Below are 19,779 nucleotides of genomic sequence, written 5' to 3'. Positions count from 1 at the left end.
TTGACCTATTCAAGGCTATGCTATTTTATTTTGAGATATTTTTTGGGGAAAATGTTGCATATTTTGTGTTTGCCATGTAAAAAAAACGAGCTGTTTTTTTTAAAGAAGGGCCTAAAACGAACAAACAAAAAGCATAAACAATTAAAGCTGCAAGCAGCGTTGGTCGGGTCCGCCTTTTGGCAGGTGCTAGTCCTAGGTGTCCAATACTTTTGTCCAGTGGTAGTCCTGAGTGAGACCTACATAGAGGTTTTTGTTTCGTGTCTCTACGATATTCGTACTGGGAGTTAGAGGAAGTTGTGTCTGAGTTCACATTGTCATTATAGGGCAGGGGTGTCAAAGTCAAATGGACGGAGGGCCAAATAAAAAATTTAGCTACAAGCCGAGGGCCGGACTGTTCGAATGTTCATTGAAAAATTTTTAAATGACGCATATAGTCTAGTGAACCTAATTGAACCTACTGAAAACCTAACAAATATATTCCAATATGATCAGATAAATAAAGCAATATTTTCTTATGGCTCAGTCAGTAATCTTTAATTTTCAACAGACACAAAAGACAAATTTCCTTTATATAAAAATCCCCATAACATGAACATTAAATGAAAGAAACCGGTATTCAAGGCACCATCAGTAGCCTATATTTTCTATTTTAGCAAAAGTGGGCTAAATTTACTTCAAAGAAAAAAACAATAATAGCAATTTTCTATCATCCACTCAACTGAAATATTTTTAAAATATAATTAAATTGAAATACAATAAAATAAAGTGCAAAAATCTATAAATCAAAAACAACACTTTGTTTAAGGAGAAGTAACATGCAGTGAAAACAAATATTAAACTTTAACTTTTAAACTTGAATTGAGTAAAAACTCTAAATATGTGATTGCACAGTAATGTTCACATTAAACCCCCCTCCTCCCTCCGTGGGAGGGAGGCGAGTTGGGTGCCCGAAACCCCCCGCTGGTTTCGGCCCGCCCCTTGGCGCGCGTGGCACGGCGGGCTCCGCGACCCGACGGCTGGCCCTCGTGGCTTGACGGCGGGCGCGTCCCGACGGGCTGCGCGTAGGGGTCAAACGCAGAAGTCTCAGGGCCTCGTGGTGAGGGGGTGGCCTGCGGGTTTCGGCCCGCTTGACCCCCCCGCTCCGCTTGGCGCGCGCGGCACATGACGGGTTCCGCCACCGACGCTCGGGCTGCAGCCCGACGGTGGTGCGGGCCCGGCGGTGACGCGCGGTTTGGGGAAACAAAGCAGAAGTCTCAGGGCCTCGGGGCCGGGTTTCGGCCCGCCCCCTTGGCGCGCGTGGCACGGCGGGCTCCGCGACTGACGGCCGGGCTGCAGCCCTTCGGCCGGCAGGCGCGTCCCGGCGGGCCGCTCGCCCCCTTTCGGAACCTTGGACCGGCATCCGCTTGGTGCGTGTAAAAGATCTGCGGTCTGCGGGCCGGTTCTAATAATAAATCAAGATCATCCCAAGGGCCGTAAAAAACCTTCTCGCGGGCCGGATATGGCCCGCGGGCCTTGACTCTGACATATGTGTTATAGGGTATTGTGTGTATTGAGGCCAAAGAAGGAGTAATCGCATTTTCGTTGTCATTTTTGGCACCGGAGAAACTTTAGTGCTGCGGGTCTTTGAAGGCTCGTAAAATCAAAACGGTAGCACTTATTAAAAATCCGTAAAGACGGTTTAATCAGAAGGGTTCAATCTCTCTTCTGTAGCAGTTTGAAGCCGAAACGACAACGCGCTCAGAGGAGATAACGTTTGATGTTTGGTGACCGTTTGTAACAAAAATGTTGTTTTGAAGGAGGAATAGCAAACTTCCTGTCGATTTTTGCTGAAGGATGTCAATATATGAAATGTAGGTCTAGGGGAGACCTACATAGAGGTATTTGTTTCATGTCTCTACGACGTTCCTACCGGAAGTTACAAGCAGTTTTGTCTGAGTTTTCCTCTGAGGAGCAGTTTTTTGTCTGTTTTTTCCAAAAATTATGTAGAGCACAATTTTGAGTTTTGGGGTTCGGTTTTTTTTTTAGATCGCAGTTTCCACCAGTCCCGATGTGTGTGAGAAGTTTGGTGAGTTTTGAAGTATTTTAAGGGGGTCAAATTACAGCTCAAAGAGGCAAAAACGTGTTTTTTTAGTACAAATTTGTCTTGAAGGGGAAATTGCCAACTTCCTGTTGGTTTTTGCCCAAGGATGTAAAATTATGAAATGTAGGTCTAAGTCTGACCTACATAGAAGTTTTTGTTTCATGTCTCTACGACCTTCCTAGTGGGAGTTACAGGCAGGACTCCCTGAGGGAGTCCTTTGTACAGGGTACAGGGCGGACCCTAATAAAATTGCTGTTCGAAGAGGCGGCCGGTATAATAAAAATAAAAATAATAAACATTACAATAACAATAGGTTCCTTTGTAACCAGTACAAAGGACTCCCTGGGGGAGTCCTTTGTACAGGGTACAGGGCGGACCCTAATAAAACTTATAATTGACAGATAGATCTGAAGTTTATCACGAGATTATTGTGTTAAAAGTAAACAGTAAAAAAAAAAAAAATTATAATTTATTTTTTAACACTTTAATGAGTAGGACCCTTTTGGGTCCCCTACAATTTTAGTGTGATTAGTTTTTAAGTGTCATTGCTCAAAAAATAATAATGAATTAAAATCAATGGTGTTATGAGTTATTGACCTTTTTAAGGCTCCAATTATATAATCTCAAATATCCCACTTAAAAATTTTATTGGGTGAAAATATTGCATATTTTGTTTTTTTCATTAAAAAAAAAGGGTTTTCTTTGACAAAAAGAGCATACAATTTAAATCTTTAAAAAATGTTATAATGACAGATAGACCTAATGTTGATCTAGAGATTTAAACACTTGAATAATAACACAAATAATAATACTGGATAATGATAATATTTTTGTATTTTTTGGACCAAAACCCTTTGGGGTCCCCGGGATCAAGCCTGAGTGGAAGCCTAAATGTATATTTTTTAATGCATATATTGTATTGGTTTTTAAAATATAAAATATCAAAATGGCCCCTGCTAGCTTTGATTTTTCAATGTGCGGCCCTCAGTGGAAAAAGTTTGGACACCCCTGGTACAGGCCAAAGGTTTGGACACACCTTCTCCTCATTCAAAGCGTTTTCTTTATTTTCATGACTATTTACATCAGGGGTGTCAAACTCAGGGGCCGCATGCAGGAAAATCTGTGGACTATTCAAATTGTGGCGTTAAAACTACAAAAATAGAGACAACTTCAGATTGTTTTCTTTGTCTTACTTTGGCCAAAAATAGAGCAAAGACATTCTGAAAATATTCCAATAAAAAATATAGTAAATTTACTTATATTGTAATGAATTAAGTTTTTCCAAAAGACGATATAGAATGTGAGATATAACAGGATAATGCATACATTTGTCAATTGTTTTTAAAACGCTTACAAAAAAGTGGGACCCCATTTTTATGACTTGATGGGGTCCCAGGGACCCCGTTTCGAAAATTCCTAGCGCCAACACTGATGGAGTATTGTTGCGTGCAAAACAGCAGCAGGCGGCCGTGGCCTGTGGGCCGGTTCTAATACTAATCAAATATCATCCCGAGGGACATAGATCATTCATTCGCGGGCCGGATTTGGTTGGATTTCACTTTTTGAAACCGATACCGATAATCTCCGATATCACATTTTAAAGCATTTATCGGCCGATAATATCGGCAGTCCGATATTATCGGACATCTCTAAATTTAACATATACAATACAGGCCAAAAGTTTGGACACACCTTCTCATTCAATGCGTTTTCTTTCTTTTCATGACTATTTACATTGTAGATGGTCACTAAAGGCATCAAAACTATGAGTGAACACATGTGGAGTTATGCACTTAACAAAAAAAAGGTGAAATAACTGAAAACATGTTTTATTATTGTAATTTCTTCAAAATAGCCACCCTTTGCTCTGTTTACTGCTTTGCACACTCTTGGCATTCTCTCCATGAGCTTCAAGAGGTGTGATTGTATTGTATATTAAGTATGTGTACATGAAAGGGCATTTTATGACTTTTCTTAATTTAAAAACATGCTATAGTATGTTTTGATTGTCATAATTTTATTGCATGATTTTTGTATCCCTTTAATTTAGGTAGCCAGGGACTGCAGATGGAAATGAGCTATTTAGCTATAATCTGGTACAGAACATACTGTATCTGTCTTTGAACTTAATGTTTCTGTGCATTGTCCCTTCAAATAAAGACTAAACTAAGAGGTAGTCACCTGAAATGGTTTTCTAACCGTCTTGAAGGAGTTCCCAGAGGTGTTTAGCACTTGTTGGCCCCTTTGCCAAATCAGAGCAAAGGGTGACTATTTTGAAGAAACTAGAGTATAAAACTAGGGCTTCAACTAACGATTCATTTGATAATCGATTAATCAGTCGATTAATCGATTTATAATCGGATAAAAGAGACAAACTACATGTCTATCCTATCCAGTATTTTATTGGAAAAAAACAGCATACTGGCATCATACTTATTTTGATTATTGTTTCTCAGCTGTTTGTAAATGTTGCAGTTTATAAATAAAGGTTTATTTAAAAAAAAAAAAAAAAAAAAAAAAAATTTAATAAAAAAATACAATAAAAAAAATAACTCTGCGCATGCGCATAGCATAGATCCAACGAATCGATGACTAAATTAATCGGCAAATATTTTAATAATCGATTTAATCGATTAGTTGTTGCAGCCCTATATTGATTGATTGATTGATTGAGACTTTTATTAGTAGGTTGCAAAGTGAAGTACATATTCCGTACAATTGACCACTAAATGGTAACACCCGAATAAGTTTTTCAACTTGTTTAAGTCAGGGTCCACTTAAATTGATTCATGATACAGATATATACTATCATCATAATACATAATACATATAAAACATGTTTTCAGTTATTTCACCTTTTTTTGTTAACATGTGTTCATTCATAGTTTTGATGCCTTCAGTGACAATCTACAATGTCATGAAAATAAAAGTCATTGAATGAGGCGTGTCCAAATTTTTGGCCTGTATTGTATATGTTAAATTTAGAGATGTCCGATAATATCGGACTGCCGATATTATCGGCCAATAAATGCTTTAAAATATAATATCGGAAATTATCGGTATCGATTTCAAAAAGTGAAATGTATGACTTTTTAAAACACCGCTGTTTACACGGACGTAGGGAGAAGTACAGAGCGCCAATAAACCTTAAAAGGCACTGCCTTTGCGTGCCGGCCCAATCACATAATATCTACAGCTTTTTACACACACAAGTGAATGCAAGGCATACTTGGTCAACAGCCATACAGGTCACACTGAGGGTGGACGTATAAACAACTTTAACACTGTTACAAATATGCGCCACACTGTGAACCCACACCAAACAAGAATGACAAACACATTTCGGGAGAACATCCGCACCGTAACACAACATAAACACAACAGAACAAATACCCAGAACCCCTTGCAGCACTAACTCTTCCGGGATGCTACAATACACCCCCCCACCCTCCCCCCACCCCCCATCTCCCCAACCCTGCCCACCTCAACCTCCTCATGCTCTCTCAGGGAAAGCATGTCCCAAATTCCAAGCTGCTGTTTTGAGGCATGTTAAAAAAAATAATGCACTTTGTGACTTCAATAATAAATATGGCAGTGCCATGTTGGCATTTTTTTATTCCATAACTTGAGTTGATTTATTTTGGAAAACCTTGTTACATTGTTTAATGCATCCAGTGGGTCATCACAACAACATTAGGCATAATAATGTGTTAATTCCACGACTGTATATATCGGTATCGGTTGATATCGGCATCGGTAATTAAGAGTTGGACAATATCGGAATATCGGCAAAAAAGCCATTATCGGACATCTTGATGTTAATTTCATTAATAAACCCATATCAATTCTATACATATGTTATTGTTAGTTTTTTATATTAGATATTCATTTTACACATAATTTGGTAATACAATAATTCAAGTAATAACAAATCTCTCCATAAAAGAGCCTTCATTGCCATCACTACAGCTCACAATATGATTTCCCCCCCTCATCCTTAGGGCGCTCCCCAGATATTGTCGTTCCTGTACAATTACCTTACGCTTTTTACTTACCAAAGACAAAAAATAGCACAAACAAGCAGAAAGTGAAAGTGGTGATGTTGAGGTTTTGTTTTTTGCAAGAAGACACTTTCAGCTGATTGCGTCATTTTGCCACAAACGTGAATTATATCGAACTTGTTGAAGCTTGCAGAGGTGTGGCTGACGGCCGCCCGTGTCACGTTCACGTCTATCATTCCACTGTGATATTCACCGTCTTCAAGAAGACTAGAAACTGACCAGCAAGTCCCATATTGACTCCGTCATTACAATTCACCTTGCATACCTATGTTCAAAGAATTACATCTGTCCTTTTTTTTTTTTTATGTACATAAACCCAACATGGATTAATAAAAACGGACCACCGGGAGTCGGTGTTGAAAATGGAAACGGATAAATAGTCAATCTATATGTAAATATGAGGTACGTTGGGGAAGTGCATTAAGCGGGGGGGGGGGTTGATCAGAGCCTGAGGAAGCTGAAGTTCTGCTTTTTAATGGAATCCGAGGGGAGGAGGGTGCATGTTGAGGCCGAGACTGGGAGGTGAGAGTATGAAAGCTTTACTGGATAACAGAGAGTACATGAAAGATTACTCTCAGAGTGCAAATGGAGTTATTGCATTTTGGAGGTCTCAGCAGCTTTTCTGCATGACCAAAGAAAACAAAAAATAACGCTCGCCTAAAAAAAAATATATAAAAGGTTTCCCCTTAAAAGCTCAGAAAGACAGATTGTTTTTTAAAAAGTTGTAAACTCTAAATAGATGCGTTTATTTTTTATTTTTAAAGCAGTGGCGGTTCGAAGCTCCCCTCTTCCAATCATCTATTCCAGTGGTTTTGAAACTTTGTTCACCAAGCGCCACCTCGGAAAACACTACCACCATAAAGACCAACATTAAAATGAAGTAGGCCTAAATGTTTGTTTAAAAAAAAAGGCAGAGGTTTTATTTAACAAGTATATTTCATATTTTTGGCAGAGGGTTGTACGGTAAACCCGTACTATCAATCAATCAATCAATCGTTTATTTATATAGCCCTAAATCACGAGTGTCTCAAAGGGCTGCACAAGCCACAACGACATCCTCGGCTCAGATCCCATACTAATAAAGTCTAGCCGTACTAATGAATTCAAAAAGTAAAAAAAAAATAAAGGTGGAGCTATAAACACTGACACGCCGCTCTGCAAGAGGTGCTTTAAAACATACCTGCTTACTACTACTATAACAATCTACAAGGTTATATAGGTTGCTTCTCTTTCTTCCCCTCCATTTTTCTGCATTCTTTTGTATCCGTAGTACTCATTACGTATATGTATTGTTGCATTTGAACAACTGTATTGTTAATAGAGGTGAATTATTGGTATTGTTCATTATCAATAGTGCTATTTCTATTGGTATTTGTATTGCTCCATTTGTAGTGTAATAATGCTCATTGTCATTTCTGTATTATTATTTATTTCACTAACTGCTTCTTTGCTATCACTTTTACCATCATATTTGTACATGTCGTATTTGCTGATGTTGCTCTATTGTTGTTGTTGTTGTTGTGTTTGCTGTTGTTGTTTTTGTCTTTCTGTCTAATCCCCCTCTTGTCCCCACAATTTCCCCCTCTGTCTTCCTTTTTTTCCTCTTTCTATCCCCTCCTGCTCCGGCCGGGCTGCACCAAATGATAATATAAATACATTTAATAAAGTCAAATACAAATAAGGCAACAAAAGAAGTATCCTACACTTCTCTTTTGTAAAGTAAATCTGAACAGCCGATATGGGCATCTACATCTACTATATGATTTGCCTGAGAAGCTGGACAGGACAAAACAAGACAAAAAAAATAAATAAAATAAAATAAATAAAACATACCTGCTTATTAGCTAGCTAGCGGCTAATGTCTCTCCGTAGTGTTTCAGCTACTTCTAAATCACTAATTCCGACCGGAATTACTATGTTGTGCATGAGAAACTTTTTATAAAGTCATAAAAAAACAAACAAAACAAAAAAAAAAAACGTATAGTTATTTTTATTTTATTTTTTTAGACATGTATCTCATGCGCAAGAGAAAGTTTCTCGTGCGCACGAGATACATGTCTAAAAAAAAAAAGAATAAATACAAATTATTAAAAAAAAATGTTCAAAAATATTTTTTTTATAACTTTATAAAAAGTTTCTGGTTTTTTCTGGGCTTTTCTAGAACCTTTCCTGTCAAAGTATTGATTGATTGATTGATATATTTTTATTTCAAATATGCATAAAAACAAGAGCAAGCCTGATCCAATACAGTGCTATAGCCTTAACAGCCATTATAACAAAATGAAAAACAATGGAGAATAAAAAACAAAAACAAATGAGCATTGGACTTTCTTTTTCTTTTCTTTTTTTTTTTTTCCTTCTTTTTTTTTTTACATATTTGAAAAGGAGTGAGAAGAAGTTTACACTTATTTAATCCCACCCCTTTTCTTTAAATCATAAATTACTCTGAGCTAGAACTACCTGTTCACTCAATGTACAAACTCAAAGAACTTATATATACTGTACATACATCATAGATATATACATACATATGCACACTACACACATACATAGCCACATCATTACCACTAGTGATCATGGAAATGGTATCATGCCACCACAACAACACCACTGCCTCAATGGGCAGCCCCACACTCTTCTGTAACACAAACAACCCAATATCAAAGCCCTTCTTCATCTCTGTACCTCTGGAATACCATGTACTTATACTTCTTTTTAAACTGGTTTATGTTTGGACATTGCTTTAACTCATCCTTCAAACCATTCCATAATTTCACTCCACAAATTGAAATACAAAAACTTTTAATGGTCGTTCTATAACTAAGCATTTTGAAATTTAAATTCCCCCTTAAATTATAACCGCCCTCTCGTGTGCTGAACAATTTTTGAATGCTTCCTGGGAGTTTATTTATTTTGGCTTTATACATTATTTGTGCAGTTTGATACAAAATAATATCATTAAATTTCAATATTTTTGACTGTAAGAATAGTGAGTGAGTATGGTCCAGATATCCAACCTTGTTGATGATGCGTACAGCTCTTTTCTGAAGTATAGTTATTGAATTTAATGAGCTTTTATAATTATTCCCCCAGACTTCCACACAGTAGGTTAAATATGGTAAAACTAATGAACAGTAAAGCATGTGGAGTGATTTGTGATCCAGAACCTGCTTTGCTTTATTTATTACTGAGATGCTTCTTGACAGCTTAGATTGTACATGTTTTATATGTGATTTCCAGTTAATTTGATCGTCAATTGTAATTCCAAGGAATTTTATTTCAAAAACCCTTTCAATATCCACTCCATCTATTTGTATCTGCACCCTTGTTTCACGTGTCCTCTTTCCAAACAGTATTAACTTAGTCTTAGTCAGGTTTAAAGACAATTTATTATAGTCAAACCAAGTTTTTAGTTTACTCATTTCTTCCATAATGACTTCCTGCAACTGATTTAAGTCATCCCCTGAACAAAAAATATCAGTGTCATCAGCAAATAACACTAATTTCAATAATGTAGACACTTTACATATATCATTGATATACAGGATGAACAGTTTTGGCCCCAACACTGACCCCTGGGGGACACCACAAGCAATATCCAAACATGATGAACAGCAATCCCCCAACTTCACAAACTGTTGTCTCTTATTTAAGTAGCTTTTAAGCCAATCCAATACAACTCCCCTGATTCCATACTTTTCCATTTTATTGATTAATATATCATGGTTAATTGTGTCAAATGCTTTTTTTAGATCAATAAATATTCCCATTGCATATTGTTTCTTTTTTATGGCATTTGTGATTTCCTCTATTGTTTCAACTATTGCCATTGATGTAGATCTGTTTGATCTAAACCCATATTGACAGTCAGAGAGTAATTTATGCTTTTCTATAAATGCATCTAACCTGTTATTGAATAGTTTTTCTAATATTTTAGAGAATTGTGGAAGTAAAGAGACGGGTCTATAGTTTGTGAAGTGGTGTTTGCTCCCAGTTTTAAACAGAGGTATAACTTTAGCTATTTTCATTTCATTTGGAAATGCGCCGGTTTGAAATGACAAATTACAGATATATGTTAATGGTTTTGATATCCCTGTAAAGTATCAATTAATCAGTCAATCAAAGTTTACTTACACTACCAAAAGTTTGGGGTCACCCAAACAATTTTGTGGAATAGCCTTCATTTCTATAAACAAGAATAGACTGTCGAGTTTCAGATGAAAGTTCTCTTTTTCTGGCCATTTTGAGCGTTTAATTGACCCCACAAATTTTATGCTCCAGAAACTCAATCTGCTCAAAGGAAGTTCCGTCCAGGTAAGACAGTTTCTCCTGCGTACGAGATAGTTGCTCCTGCGCACGAGATGCATGTCTAAAAAAATAAAATTAAAATTAAAAAAAAAAAAAAAATTATAACAAAAAAAAAATTCCCCATGTCCCTTTAGGGCTCCATAAAAATGTGAGCACTAAATGGGAAATATCAGGGACGTCTGAGCAGGATGCAATGCAGTTCTACGATTATTAACTGTGCATCAAATTGGTTATGGCTGGTGATGATTTGAGAGCAAAAGCATTTGACCCTGCAAAGTTATTGATGATAAAAATTACGTGCACCTTTTCAAATATACTTGTCCAGTGAGTCCCATTAAGCTGTTTCAAGGTGCATGCATGCTGCCATATGTGTTTTACAAGGTATGATGATGGGCAACACAGCTCTGTGTTCATAATCCTGCAACATTCCACACGGAGTGATTAGTGCCACAACATGGTCCTAACAATGAGCCAAATGAGGTGTTTGTTGAGGCTTCTCAGTGGTGGAGCTTTTGGGGAAACATATTTGTTACCAAGATAGTTAACCCCCCTCCCCCTCCAACCTACACAAGACTCCGAAAAGGCCACCCCATCCCACCTGAAAGCCAATGATGCCGCCCCATACACAAACACCTAAAGGCCTACTGAAAGCCACTACTACCGACCACGCAGTCTGATAGTTTATATATCAATGATGAAATCTTAACATTGAAACACATGCCAATACGGCCGGGTTAACTTATAAAGTGCAATTTTAAAATTCCCGCCACACTTCCGGTTGAAAAACTCCTTTGGATAGGATTCATGCGCGTGACGTCACAAAATCCACGGAGGTGGTTGGACCCCATCGGACCCGATACAAAAACCTCTTGTTTTCTTCGACAAAATACCACAGTATTCTGGACATCTGTGTTGGTGAATCTTTTGCAATTTGTTTAATGAACAATGGAGGCTGCAAAGAAGAACGTTGTAGGTGGGATCGATCAGTGTCTTAGCGGCTAAGTACAATACTTACAGCAAGGACTACTTACCCTGATAGCAGACGCCAAACCCACGGATGAAGTCCTTCGTCGCGCCGTTGATCGCTGGAACGCAGGTGAGCAGGGCTGTTGATGGGAAGATGAGGGCTGGCTGGCGTAGGTGGAGCGCTAATGTTTTTATCATAGTTCTGTGAGGTCCGGTTGCTAAGTTGCTAAATTAGCCTTAGCGTCGTTAGCAACAGCATTGTTAAGCCTTACCAGGCTGAGAATTTTTAACCGTGTAGTTACATGTACATGGTTTAATAGTATTTTTGCTCTTCTGTCTATCCTTCCAGTCAGGGGTTTATTTATTTTGTTTCTATCTTCATTTGAGAACGATGCTATCACGTTAGCTCAGTAGCTAAGTGTGTCACCGATGTATTGTCTAGGAGATAAAAGTCACTTTAAATGTCCATTTCGCGTGCTCGACTCTCATTTTCAAGAGGATATAGTATCCGAGGTGGTTTAAAATACAAATCCGTGATCCACAATAGAAAAAGGAGAGAGTACATAGTTCTGTGACGTCCGGTTGCTAAGTTGCTAAATTAGCCTTAGCGTCGTTAGCAACAGCATAGTTAAGCCTTACCAGGCTGAGAATTTTTAACCGTGTAGTTACATGTACATGGTTTAATAGTATTGTTGATCTTCTGTCTATCCTTCCAGTCAGGGGTTTTTTTCTTTTGTTTCTATCTGCATTTGAGAACGATGCTATCACGTTAGCTCAGTAGCTAAGTGTGTCACCGATGTATTGTCTTGGAGATAAGTCACTTTAAATGTCCATTTCGCGTGCTCGACTCTCATTTTCAAGAGGATATAGTATCCGAGGTGGTTTAAAATACAAATCCGTGATCCACAATAGAAAAAGGAGAGTGTGGAATCCAATGAGCCAGCTTGTACCTAAGTTACGGTCAGAGCGAAAAAAGATACGTCCATCACTGCCTCTCAAGTCCTTCACTGTAACGTTCCTCATCTACGAATCTTTCATCCTCGCTCAAATTAATGGGGTAATCGTCACTTTCTCGGTCCGAATCTCTCTCGCTCCATTGTAAACAAAGGAACATTGTGAGGATATTACCTCCTCTGATGTCACGCTACTTCCGGTACAGGCAAGGCTTTTTTTATCAGCGAGCAAAAGTTGCGAACTTTATCGTCGATTTTCTCTACTAAATCCTTTCAGCAAAAATATGGCAATATCGCGAAATGATCAAGTATGACACAGAGAATGTATCTGCTATTCCCGTTTAAATTTTAAAAAATCATTTCAGTAGGCCTTTAAGTTAAAGTTAAAGTACCAATGATTGTAACACACACACTAGGTGTGGCAAAATGATTCTCTGCATTTGACCCATCACCCTTGATCAACCGCTGGGTGGTGAGGGGAGCAGTGAGCAGCAGCGGTGACCACGCCCAGGAATCATTTTGGTGATTTAACCCCCAATTCCAACCCTTGATGCTGACTTAGTATGTTTACTTACATCTAAAGTACCAATGATTGTCACACACACACACTAGGTGTGGTGAAATTAACCTCTGCATTTGACCCATCCCCATGTTCCACCCCCTGGGAGGTGAGGGGAGGAGTGAGCAGCTGTGGTGGCTGCGCCCGGGAATCATTTTGGCGATTTTTCACCCCCAATTCCAACCCTTGATGCTGAGTGCCAAGCAGGGAGGTAATGGGTCCCATTTTTTACAGTCTTTGGTATGACCCGGCCAGGGTTTGAACTCACGACCTACCGATCTCAGGGCGGACACTCTAACCACAAGGCCACTGAGCAGCATGCGCTAAAACTAATTTATTGCATTGATTTGGTTAAACCGGCTTTTAAAACACAAGTAAACACCTTAATTAGGTTTTCAACCTAGAACATATCTAGATAAACACCCCTAAATTATAAATTCAATATAAAAAGGCCATTATTACCAATGTAAATGTAATTTAAAAAATTTGTTCGCACGTACAACACTTAAGACCTTCAGTATATCAGTGTGTGGAATTCAATTATGGAATGGATTAAGCAAAGAAATCAAACAATGTACTAATATGAGCCACTTCAAGAAACTCTTCAAACTTAAAGGGTTTACAAAGTACAAAGAAGAAGATAAACATTCTGAATTTATTTCATCCATCCGTTCATTTTCTATATAATCTTACTCATCTCACCATATGAAATATAATTTACTTCACTAATTATTTATTTATTTTTATTGTTATTACCCATGGATTATATTGTGAATAAATTGAGAACAGGAAGTGAACAAAAGTTTTAGCAACTGCTATGTAAAGGAAAAGGGGTAGGATTAAATAGGCTCTGCTTCTTCCTACTCCTTTTCGAACATGTTGAATAGAAAAACTGGAAATTGTGATGTATCATGTTGTATGCTTGCATGTTCGATACAAACACAAACTCAACTCAACCATTATTCACAGAAATATGACTATAAATATGTCAAATTTTCCTTTACTTCAGCGTGTAAAGTAGAGATTAGCTGACATAGGATTATCGTCAGTGGATAATACATCATTATCATTATAATAATAATAATAATAATAACTGGGATTTATATAGCGCTTTTCTAAGTACCCAAAGTCGCTTTACATGTTAAAAACCCATCATTCATTCACACCTGGTGGTGGTAAGCTACTTTCGTTGCCACAGCTGCCCTGGGGTAGACTGACGGAAGCGTGGCTGCCAATTTGCGCCTACGGCCCCTCCGACCAGTGCATCTCCTGGGTGGTTAAATGCCAGAAAAGAGAGGACTTAAAGGGGTATCTTGAGGAATGCCTTGGTTAAATAAATCACAAGTTTGTACCCCGGTGTTCGATGTTTTCTAGTGAAGCATCCTTAATAAAAATCAAATCAAATGAATTAATTAACTCATTATGTTCTACATATGGCGAATGTTTATATTCAACTTGGAGAAAGCCAACCACCAGGTTTAAGTAAATAATTGTTGAGCACATAAGATAAGGCCCCTTAGTTTGACTTTCGCAGATCACTTCTCGTAGGAAAGAGGCCCTAATTGGGACTTCGGAATGCAAAAGTGATAGCCCTATCCTTAAGAGACTACCGGTCTAGCTCAAAACCAACATTTAAGTTCAGCCTTGAAGCAGTTGTTTTCCAGACTCTTACACACAAACATCTCCTTTTATGGTCAGGATGGTTAGCACACACACCCAGAGACAGGAAGGAGGAATACAAAACTGATGGTTTGGGTTCTCCAAGTTAGGAGTGCCTCACTTTTTGACTTGACCTCCTCTAGGTACTGCAGTCCTGTATAATGACATTCGCTGGGAATAAAGCAACTTTTGGTTCAGTAAAGCGTCTCTGAAGTCTTTTTGGAAATACACATCACTAGCAAGGTTCAAACATCGATGCAAGGATCTGCCAATGTGTTCACAGTGGTCCAAGGTCCTCTACACAACAGGAGTTTTTAGGAATTTGCTGCAGAAATGTTTGTCTAAGTTTTGAACTGAACTGGTATGGGGCCAATCCTGGGCCGGATTTGCCCTCCGTCCTACCAGTTGAACACACATTCACACGAACAAATGCATACTCATGCATGTACACTGTCACAAACAGCCCCTCAAAGGAAACCAGTTTGAAAGCCCTGATCCATCGCACAGATTCAACCGTGACTCAGCAACACAAGACTGTTAAAATGTGCTTAATAAGCGCAACAAAAGCGGCACAAACATGCAAAGGTTCCAGAACGCCCGACACTTTGCAAAGGACGACAGCCACCAGGACTCAATAGCCGCGTGTAGCTAGCGTTAGCGACGGGCGCCAATAGCATCACCAAAAAATAATTTGGATGTTTGCACTTACCGCAGACGTCTTGTACGATGCCAGTTGTGTCTCATAAAGGCGCCTCTGTCTTACTTGAGCATGCGGCTAATTAGCGGCAGGTGTGGCAAACATTCCAGGTGAGTTGTCCTCTTTCCAAAATGTAATGTTCTTCTCCTCAAAAGGTGTCAGTTTCTACTCCGTAGCGACTATCTTGTCTGCCCTTTAGTCGCCTCTGGGTGCTGGGATCCAGCCATGACGTGTTTGAATAAAAACAGTGTCCAGCCAATATAGTTTGTTTGGGGCGTGGTCACTTATGAATGGATGAAATGATGTCCAGACAAATACCTGACTTCTTCTTCCTCTGTTTTTATGGCAGGCCACTCAACATATAAGGTGCATTACCGCCACCTGCTGTATTGGAGTGTGAGCCAGAGTTCACCCTCCCTCATAATCACACAGTATTTACCTTGCCATACTAAACCTGTCCCGTCTAGAAACGACATAAAAATCTTCCGGTTGCTGCTTCATAAACCCTTTGAGAGGAACCTCCTCCTGCCCATGTCTTCTAACTTCCTGTCTTCGTTTTCTCCCGTCTGTACTGTATTTCCCACAATAAATGATTGCATGTTCCACTGAACAGTGCAGCTGTCACATAATCCTGTGGGGTGTTTACTTATAAGGTGCAATATCTAAGTCAGTCTGGTGTGTCCTAATCAAAAGGCCTTCCTCTTCTGTGCTCCCCCTTACAGTTCTTCCCGCTCCTACTTTATTCTGTATCGCATGTCTCAATGTGATTGCCACTCTTTCAAAATATGTCCTCTGCATTAATTAGTGTCTTCTTTGCCAGCTGTGCCACGCTCTGTGACTTCTGCTCTCATATAGTACTGCCACAAGTGGTCAACTGAAGCATTGCACACCAAGCCAAAGCAAAATGAACCAAACGCAAACCATAAATGGCTCCTACACCTACTTTACATTGAAGCTTTAGCGGTTAGCTTCTCGTGTCGTCTTGCTCAGTGTGTGTGTGTGTGTGTGTGTGTGTGTGTGTGTGTGTGTGTGTGTGTGTGTGTGTGTGTGTGTGTGTGTGTGTGTGTGTGTGTGTGTGTGTGTGTGTGTGTGGCATAGCCATTCCTTTGTCCTCTAGTCCAGTGTTTTTCAACCTTTTTTGAGCCAAGGCACATTTTTTTCATTGAAAAAATCCTGAGGCACACCACAAGCAGAAATCATTAAAAAAACGAAACTCAGTTGAAGAATGTGGGAATTGTGGAAGTTTGAAAAATGGCCTATTCCTTTTGAATGGGGAAAATGCCAAAAAAATAATAATAATTACGGGATATCCGAGAATTTTTTTTATTTTTTAAATTGTTGAAGTAGAGCTCGCAATTCCTGAACAGGTTGAATATTTTGAAGTTGGAACAGTTTGAATCAGATGAAAAATGTGGGAATTGTGCAACTTTGAAAAATGTAATTTTAAATGGAAAAAATTGCCCCGCAAAACAGGGTATTCTGGGAAATCCGGGAATTTTTGGAATTTGTCAAGGGAAAGCCCGCGATTCCCAAATAGGCCGAATGGTTTGAATCGGTTGAAGAATGTGGGAATTGTGGAAGTTTGAAAAATGGCCAATTCATTTTGAATGGGGAAAATGCCAAAAAACAAAACAAATACGGGATATGCAGGAATCTTTTTTTTAGAATTGTTGAAGTAGAGCACACAGTTCCTGAACAGGCTGAATATTTTGAAGTTGGAACAGCTTGAATCAGATGAAAAATGTGGGAATTGTGGAACTTTGAAAAATGACATTTTAAATAGGAAAAATGTCCAGCGAAACAGGGAATTCTGGGAAATCCGGGAATTTTTGGAATTTCTCAAGGGAAAGACCGTGATTACCAAATAGGCCGAATGGTTTGAATCGGTTGAAGAATGTGGGAATTGTGGAAGTTTGAAAAATGAATTTTGAATGGGGAAAATGCCCAAAAAAAAAAATAAATTACGGGATATCCGGGAATTTTATTTTAGAATTGTTGAAGTAGAGCACACAATTCCTGGACAGGCTGAATATTTTGAAGTTGGAACAGTTTGAATCAGATAAAAAATGTGGGAATTGTGCAACTTTGAAAAATGTAATTTTAAATGGGAAACATTTTCCCGCAAAACAGGGAATTCTGGTAAATCCGGGAATTTTTAGAATTTGTCAAGGGAAAGCCCGCGATTTCCAAATAGGCCGAATGGTTTGAATCGGTTGAAGAATGTGGGAATTGTGGAAGTTTGAAAAATGGCCAATTTATTTTAAATGGGGAAAATGCCAAAAAAAATAATTACGGGATATCAGGGAATTTTTTCTAATTGTTGAAGTAGAGCACACAATTCCTGAACAGTTTAAATCAGATGAAAAATGTGGGAATTGTGGAACTTTGAAAAATGTAATTTTAAATGGGAAAAATGTCCCGCAAAACAGGGAATTCTGGGAAATCCGGGAATTTTGGGAATTTGTCAAGGATTCCCAAATAGACCGAACAGTTTGAAGTTTGAATCAGGTGAAAAATGTGAAAGGTAGAACGCGCCAAAATCTGAAGAAGAAGAAGTTGAATAATAAATAGATGCATTTTGGTTTCGAAAAGCATGTGTGTTAATACTTTGGAGCATTCACACAATTCTTATAGAGTGCAACTCCATTAATGGCATGTCACACTTTGAGGTCAGGCCATGACCTGTTCTGCACATAAATCCTTCGTAGCAGCTCTCTAACCACTTGTGAAAGCCTTGTGGTCACTGAGACAGCAAACCACACACACGCTCCCACAGGCCTCCAACCCGTGGAAGCCATGGGGAAACACCTCCATCTGTCCACAACTACAACGCTGGTTTACGGCAAATGCCCGCAGCTGTTGGTTAAATGCCGTGTTTAAGAAATGGGATTAATTAAGGTGGTGTTGCTGAAAACAGCTGCAGCACTTCTACGCTACCCATAAGCCTTTGTGGTTGCAGTAACGAGAACATGTTAGGTTTTATTGCCCCCACATGATCATGTCAGCACATCTCTACTCTCTGGGAGTGTGTTCTGTACTGCGCCTGCCATCAAACACTCAAATGTTATTGCAAGTTATCAGTTTATTTCTAAATTGTTACTAAAATGACAATAACAGCTCTAAGATGATTATGCCAAATCTAATAAATTATCTATTGAACATGTCCAATAATGTATTACATAAACTATATCCAAATATTTTTCATTGATTGTGCAATTAAACTTTTTTTTAAAAGATTGATATATTAATTTTCAATGTATTTGTTTTATTTATCCTTTTTCATTCTCCTCACCTACCTTATTTCTTTAAATATTTTCATTTTTTAACCATTTAACCAAAACATGTAATTCCATTTTATTAAATTGCATTATCCTTATTTAATGTCACTTATTCGAACTTCTTTCATTTAATTTCTTACCTTTATTTGAACATGAAAAAATGCATTAACATTTTATTAAATTGTACCATTGTATGTTGTATATTACTGATCTTTATTTAATGTCCTCACTTATTCCAGCTCCTTCTTTTTTAAAATACTTTAATTGTTTTGACCTTTATTTGACCATTAAAAAAATATTGCTAATATATTAGACTGTATCTTATTTTTCTTTCCTCCTTTTAATTTTTAGGAAATATTTGCGCCATCTTTTTCCAGCAACTTCCTTCTTTTTACAGAAAGTGAACAAAATCTAAATAAGCCAAAACTATGGTGTGAATTAATTGTATTTATTTTATTACGTATCCTTATTCAATGTCCTCTCTTATTCTAACCTAATTTTTATTTCAATATTTTTAAACAATTTGAACATTAAAATATATGAATATTTTATTAGATTGTATCTTATTTTTAAACATTTTTCTTTCCTCCTTTCCTTTTAATCAACAAATTATTGTCAACATGTGAAAAATATGCTGTGAATAATTTGTTACTTATCCTTATTTAATGTCCTCACTTATTTGAGCCTTTTTTTTAATATCCGTATTTTGAACATAAAAGAATATTCCTATTTTAATTTGTATTACTTATCCTTATTTAATGCCCTCACTTATTTGAGTCTATTTCTTTTGTAACATTTATATTTAGAACATTAAAGCATATTCCGATTATAATTTGTATTACTTACCCTTATGTAATGTCCTCACTTAGTCGAGTCTTTCTTTCTTTCTTTTAGTTTATTTCGAACATGAACACACTTACAGTATAATACATCACAATTTCATATCATTTCACTTTTCATTATGTCCGAAAAGGAGTAGGAAGAAGCAAAGCTTATTTAATCCTACCCCTTTACCACTTCAGAGCGTTTACAAATATATAGAATCATTTACTGACCTTTTTATATAATAAAATAACATCTGTGAATTAGTATACACAACAGCTTTGTAATATGTAATTAATTAATTCAGTCATTATTAACATACTGAGATGAAGAATATCTTACTTTCAATAAGGTTGAAAGTATTTGTCATAATTCTTCTTTGTAAGCACTATTATT

General features: G+C 37.7%; 1 protein-coding gene across 1 annotated transcript in view; it reads right to left on the bottom strand.

The window, feature by feature from the left end:
- sema3fb (sema domain, immunoglobulin domain (Ig), short basic domain, secreted, (semaphorin) 3Fb) overlaps nucleotides 1-16,001 on the bottom strand; it is a 316,200-nt gene extending 300,199 nt beyond the window's left edge. Inside the window, exon 1 of the mRNA XM_062046079.1 lies at nucleotides 15,296-16,001. The gene's annotated coding sequence lies outside the window, so the exon portion shown is untranslated. The remainder of the gene's footprint in view (nucleotides 1-15,295) is intronic.
- Between the last annotated feature and the right edge of the window lie 3,778 nt (nucleotides 16,002-19,779).

The sequence above is a fragment of the Entelurus aequoreus genome, linkage group LG01 (assembly GCF_033978785.1).
Source record: "Entelurus aequoreus isolate RoL-2023_Sb linkage group LG01, RoL_Eaeq_v1.1, whole genome shotgun sequence".
NCBI classification, from domain to species: domain Eukaryota; kingdom Metazoa; phylum Chordata; class Actinopteri; order Syngnathiformes; family Syngnathidae; genus Entelurus; species Entelurus aequoreus.
Note: the sequence above shows the minus strand (reverse complement) of the source record. Positions and strands in the feature narration are given on the sequence as shown.